The sequence below is a fragment of the Caretta caretta genome, chromosome 8 (genome assembly GCF_965140235.1).
Source record: "Caretta caretta isolate rCarCar2 chromosome 8, rCarCar1.hap1, whole genome shotgun sequence".
Classification (NCBI taxonomy): Eukaryota; Metazoa; Chordata; order Testudines; family Cheloniidae; genus Caretta; species Caretta caretta.
In genome coordinates this window covers 97,167,042-97,174,257 of record NC_134213.1, presented here as the reverse complement: position 1 = coordinate 97,174,257, position 7,216 = coordinate 97,167,042, and positions in this window count along the sequence as shown.

The window sequence follows — 7,216 nt, the reverse complement described above, 5'->3', positions numbered from 1 at the left end:
ATAGAGTCACTATGCTTTCCTGGGCCACTTCCAACCTTCAGGCTCATACAGAGCCCCCTTAGGCTCCCTAGCAGCACACAACCCCTTGCAGGGTAGGCCTCCTCCAACTATCTGGGAGGTCTCTCATTAAGTTCCCTTTTCTGGAAGGTTCCCTAGGTGTAGAGCTCTGTTCCTCTACACTATTCTCTTGCTCAGAGGCTTTTCTTTCTAGGAGCAGCCTTGTCTCTCAGCTGTTGCTGGTCAGCCATTTTGTCTCATCTGGGAAGGTAACTGTTCTGCCTATTAACTCCTTAATGGCTACTACACTATAGGGTTTAAATACCCCATCACAAAGCCCCGCCCACAATTCATTTATTCCCCCTCCCCCAGTTTATCCATGATGTGCTTCCTTCCCTCAGTGAATTCAGTGCTCCCCCCAAAATTTCAGTGTCTCCCCAAACAAATCCCATCTCTTCCCCCAGCCGAAGGACCATGTCTCACTTCTGAGGCAGTGCCTGCATACCCCACAATTCCCCTTAGCAGCAGCTCTTTGTGGAACGTTTCTCACAGGAGAGGTGGTCACCGATTGTCCCCTCTCCCACCCAACCTGGACAAAGTAAGGGGCAGGGAGGCACAAACCCCTGCAGAGTACTAAGAGCAAGTGGGAGGCTGGAGCTATTTCCCTTCTCACACTACACATTCACTGGAAGCAGCTGGTAGGGGAGACTCAGCCCCCTGAGTCCTATCTCCAGAGAAGGTGCAGGAAGCACCTGGTGGGTGCCTGGGTTACTAAGGATTATTTGGTGGGGGGCTCTCTCCTCAGCTTGCGGTTGCTCCCTTTTTCCTGCTTAGCAGCCTAGCTGCTGCTCTATGAGGCCTGAGAGCCAGCAGCATATAGAGCAGCTGCTGAGAGGAGTAGATTGTGACTGCAGAAGTCAGAAGGGTCACCCTGCATAATGAACAGGAGTACTTGTGGCACCTTAGAGACTAACAAATTTATTAGAGCATAAGCTTTCGTGGGGTACAGCCCACTTCATCAGATGCATAGAATGGAACATATAGTAAGAAGATATATATATACATACAGAGAAGGTGGAAGTTGCTGAAATGGAACTAAGGCAGGGCCCTGGACTGTAGGGCCAGAGCAAGCTGCAGACTGTGGTTTCTGCTGTGGTTCTGTTATCTTTAAAAAAAATAATATGGATTGATCCAGGCTCTCATTGCTTTAATGTAGCGGTTCTCAAACTGTGGGTTGGGACCCTGTGTTAATGGGGTCGCCAGGGCTGGGCTTAGACTTGCTGGTGCCCGGGGCCAAAGCCCAAGCCTGAGGGCTTCAGCTCTGGGTGGCAGGGCTCAGGTTACAGGCCCCAAGCCTGGGGAGATGGGGCTTTGGCTTTGCCCCCTTGCCCCTGCGGTGGCAGAGCTTGGACAGGCTTATGCTTTGGTCCCCCCTCCTGGGGTCCTGTAGTAATTTTTGTTGTTAGAAGGGGGTCGTGGTGCAAAGACGTTTGAGAACCCCTACTTTAATGTAAAGAACAACACAGGGAGATGGAGGCAAAAACAGCAGCCGCAGTGGCCCTAGGGGACTAGGCGGAGCCACACTTCCATCCAGTGCATTGCAATGCACACCAGGCAGGCCTAAGAGAAGGAGCAGCAGCACAGGGAAGTGACATAAAAGGTTGTTAAGAAGAGGAGTCAACTGTTCATGTAGGTTTCTACAGAATATTTTGTCTAAAATTTTGCAACTAAATTTAGGCATCTAAAACCATACTTAGGCATCCAAGAGGCCTGGTTTTCAGAAAACAGCTATGTTTCTGGATGCTCAGCACTTTTAAAACCAGGTCATTTTGGTATCTAAATATAGAATTAGATTACTAGTTTTAGGCACCCAGGTATGAAAATGTGGCTTTTATATATACCCTGACAACTTCCATTACCTTGTCTTTTAATTTTATGGGCACTGCAGTTATGCCTCTCTCAGTCATTCAGTGGAAAAATAAAAGTATGGAACATGCATATCTGTGTGCCTGATTCGCCTTTAATTTAAGATTACTCTGGTACAATTCTAGTAGGCTGGATTCTGCTGTCAGTTACACTGATGTAAATCCAGAGTAACTTCAGTAAGTTTAGTGGAACTGTTGTGGACTTACATTGGTGTAATTCATAGCAGAATCTGTCCCAATAGAATGACACACTATAAAACTGGTGTAAATAAGATCAGAATCAGGCCCTATATTTTAATTATTGACCAACTCAGTTGCTGTGGTTTACTTTTCTTCAAAGCTTGGGTGCTCTGTGAGTGGTGTGTTGCTATCAACTTCATTGCTAAGTTTTGTCTGAGGTAGTTGATCCATGCTTTCCACTTGGTTGAAGATTGCCTGTCCAGACAAAGATATATACTGGAAGCAAAGTAATGTATGTAGTATATAGCAAGGCCTTGCATATTGTATATAATTAGTAAACACAAGTATCTGGATCCCACTGTGACTGTGGGTTCTTTCATAGCTCACTTGTGTAAAGAGCAAAAGACATCCTGATTCTACACTCACATTGGTGTAAATCAGGAATAACTCCTCCAAAGTCAATAGCATTTCATCAGTGGTAGATGGTGTGAGAGTAGAATCAAGCCAGTGAATCCAACCAGTCATTTAATTTTAGTGTTTTCTGTTCAGCCATTTTCATTCCCCAAATCCAGTTATTTTTCAGTTCCAATTGTATTTCTAAACAATTCATAATCTGATAGCAGCCATGTTATTATAGCACTATTATATGCATGCATAGCACAAATATACCTTGACCTTTCACATTACAGCTCATATATAGAATTGCAAAAGTTCAAAAGCATTGCAATTTCTTATTTATTGTGGCAAAAGCTAATACATTTCATTGTTAATAAAATTGTGACTTAACAAAGGAACTTTATTATGAAAATAAATCCTGCTGGTAACTATCTTACCAGACATTTTGTAATTAAAGATAAAAATATGCAGTAGAGAAATGTAACATATAATAAACTAGCCTGTTTCATTCATCTGCACAACACTCCTGTTGATTTTTAGTCATTTGTACATACTATATTAAACTGTTTAGAGATCCATTCTTATTGACATACATCTAATTTTATATTTTTAGATCAAGACCTCCTAAATTAAGGGGACATATCAGGCTACAAACAATGAGTTTGATTTTAATTTCACCTGTGCCTGTATAACTCTATTGACTTCAGTAGAGTTACTCTGGAGTTGTTTGTGATTTACAGGAGCGAGAACAGAATTAGACCGCAAAATATTGTTAACAATTCAGTTTTCTATGTTACTAACAATAGTTATTAAAATGGAATAATATTTTAAAATCTAATTAACTTTTCACTATTGAGATGTTGTTTTTTTGCATTCTTGCATCTTGTATTCTGAAAATAGACTAATTCCAGATGTGTTTAGGGTCAGTTTCTAGTGAATTGTATTTTTGTTAATTATTTCAGTTGGATTTCTTTTTAATCATGGAAGCATGGTGTTTTGTAAAAGCTTGGTCTGTATTAACTTAAGTTTGCACCAAATTAGACATGACAGGCCCTGATTCTGAGTTCCACTGAACCCACACTCATCATAACAATGAAGGGAATAGGCCTACTTTGTTCCTCCTATATTCAAAGGCTGTTTGTGGCCTGTCTGGCCCCTGGTGTTAGTTAGAGCAGCATTAGGGTAGCTATGCCAGGAGCTGGGAGAGGGCTGCCTTAAAACTACTCTGGCAACTCTGTCTGATGCATTTTATTCAATACAGTAGTCCCCAGGGGCCATTTCCATTCTTTACATCATATAAAGGGGTCACAGTAAAGCACGGAATAGGGACCAAGGAGTTCTAGCCAGGAGCCAAGAAACCAGCCCAGTAGGAAGCCAAACAGTCAAGATGGGATAGCTGTTTTGGATGGGGGGTGGGAGAGGGGAGGACTTAGTAAAGGGTAGCTGGGAAATATTTCAAAATTTGCATAGGAGGAGGAGCCCACTTCAAAGTTCACTTTTGGGCAGCCGTGTGCATTGTTATGTCATTGCTTCAGCTATATTAGATCTAAAACATGTATAATCATATATGATTAATACAAAGAACAGCTAGTATCAACTATAGAACTGCTGATTTACTGAGACAATGTTAGAATGGACATCCAAAATATAACTACAAATTCTAAAGACAGGGGTTTAGTATCAGATTTAATCTCCTAATATTTAGAGAATATTTTTGATTGACATTAATGGAAGAGGGGTTTTGTTTATATAAAATCAAGACCACTCACGAGCATAGGTATAAAACAAGAATTCTGCGGGGACAAGCACTTTTCACTTGTGTTTTAGAATGTTAATAACTGAAATTTCAGGACTAGAACACAAGCATTTTGTAAAAAGTGAATGTAATATCCTGCAAATGCTCACCACTTAACTGCATTGCATTATAACATTGTAAGAGCTCCAAGAATTAGTTGCAGGCTTTTGTAAGCACATTTTTATCATAATAATTCAAAATCTTAGCAGAACAATTTACATGCTAAAAATACATTCACATCATAAATTGTTAGAAGGAAAGTCAGAGAAAAAATCTCCTGATTTGTTGACTTATTTTGCCAACAGCACTATAAACTGTACAAAAGCCAAAAGGAAGGACAGACTTTATTGCTATTGATTTCAATAACATGAATCGTCCAGTTTGGTTTCTCTTTGTTTTGGCAAGATAATCATTCCTTTAACTATATTTTGCTACAAAATATTACTTGTATGTACTTCATGCTATAGTTTCTTTATACTTTTCCCAAGATATTGGGTAATTTTACAAATCAATTCTAGAGGAAATAGATTCTTTATTGTCATTGATTGTTTTGAAGTGTGGAGAAAAGAACATATAATGGGCTTCAAACAAAATCCTGCCCGTCATGCCCACATAAACAGCCTCACTCAGATCAATTGGGAACATAATATCTTCTCGCCTTTATAGTTATTCTCTAGTTGCTAATCATGTTTTATTGTGGAAGAACTGAAGATTGTACAGTGTGTATGTGGATATGCATCTTCTGTTTGGCCAGATGGCCCAGGGAGGGTGACGATAAACCCTACTAATGAGTTACCAAAATATATGCACATGAGGGAAGAGTAATAATTTGTTGTCATGGCTTCTGGCATTGAGTCTTTGTGGACTTGTCTCTATATTTCCTGGAAGCAGAAAAGTGCTAATGTAATGTAATGAACAGTAGCTCATAAACTAAAGTGAGGGTGTGATGGCAGTTAGCGTAGACATATCTGGGCTAGCATTAATCTACCTAGCTTGAGTACCAGAACTGTGAAGCCACAACAACAGAGGCTTCACTGCAGGCCATACAAACCTGCCTGGAACCCTGGATAATTACTCGGGCAGCTAGAATGTCTACACTTCAGTCACACCCTGTGACTGCAGGGTAGGCATACCTATAGCAGCTGGCAGCAGTACAACTGGTAGGTGGTATCCAAATGCATCTAGTGCTCTGGACTGTACAGGCCCAATTCACCATTGCCTTGTACCTTGTGCAATGACATCAGTGCAAAGTGGGTGTAAATTATTAGCATTCTGATTTGCTACATTTTACATCCATTTTGCACTCAGCTTGCACTGGTGTAAATGACTACACGTGGTGCAGGATGGGGACCTGGGGTCCAAGAAGGGAAATATTCATTTCATTTTAAACTTAAAATATGTAAAATATAGTTACAATTTTTAAAAACAATTTGTATTTTGACACCCCCCCCCCCAAAAATCAAGAGAATGTTTGTGCTGAGTTTTTAAAAACATGGTCATCTTTCTCCAGCCTGCTAATCAAATGAGTAGGACTCTAAAACATTTACTGGTTGACCAACTTAATTCATGAGATTTGTGCAGTATCTCATTTACAAAACATTATAGACAACATATCAGGAGCCTAAAATATATAATTTGTTAGAATTACTGCTTAATTATAGATGCTTTTTCACTTAAAAGTGAATTAGTACAGAGAAGATTGAAATGGTTTGGCACTTACGTATAACTGGCTTCCAGTTTGTGTTGTGTCTCAAGGCCAGCAACAGGGTGCAAACTTGGGAATTCCCAAGTTTACTATGCTACGCAGGACCCATTGGCGACAATTCAAATGCACCTTCTTTTCCCTCTTCCACTTTAATATCATCTTTGGAAAAAGATGTATAACAGCAACAATGGTGAGAGGAACAAGATGAATGGAAAGTGATAGCTGCTTACATATTTGATGAGAGTACAGTTCTCACTACTTTTAAATGTATCAGAGGGGTAGCCGCGTTAGTCTGGATCTGTAAAAGCAGCAAAGAGTCCTGTGGCACCTTATAGACTAACAGACGTATTGGAGCATAAGCTTTTGTGGGTGAATACCCACTTTGTCGGATGCATGTAGACATGTACCTTTAAATTAATACTTCTCCCACATCTCCATGGGACTGGGATGTTAGTGTCTTGTCTATCAATTACTGTGCTCCTTAAACAATTGCTAATTTCAATATAATTGCTGGGATGTCAATGAACTTTAATTAAGCTTAGTATCATTGTAAAACTCATATGTTTTCAGCTTCAATTGCAAAACATAAATGGGAGTTAATGTACATTTCTCTGTGCTTCCAAAATTACATGTATTGAAATTAGAAGGTGTCTTTGGATTTTTTCTGACATCAAGCTAAAGAACTGATTCTTTCAGCTCTGTCATTGCTTATTCTTTACAACTGCTTACCTGAAAGATGGCATATAACAGGGGTTCTCAACCTTTTTCTTTCTGGGGGCCCCCCCAGCATGCTTCTAAAACCTCCACAGCCCACCTGTGCCACAACTGGTTTTCTGTATATAAAAGCCATGGCCAGTGTTAAGGGCAATTGCCTGGGGCCCCATGCCACAGGAGCCCCGGCAAAGCTACATTGCTCAGGCTTTAGCTTCAGCCCCCACGTGGTGGGGCTCAGGGTCCAGGGCTTCAGGCCCACGTGGTGGGGCTTTGGCTTTCAGCCCTGGGCCCCAGTAAGTCTAACGGTGGCCCTACTTGGCAAACCCCCAGAAACCTCCTGGCAGCCCCCCAGAGGGCCACGAACTCCTGGTTGAGAACCACTGGCATGTAATATATATGTTCAGATTTTTAACCCTTTTTGCATGTCAGTGAATTCAAGATGTAGAACAGCAGCTTGTTGTGGGCCATTTGATATTTTGTGTAATGTAGTATATACATGCAAGC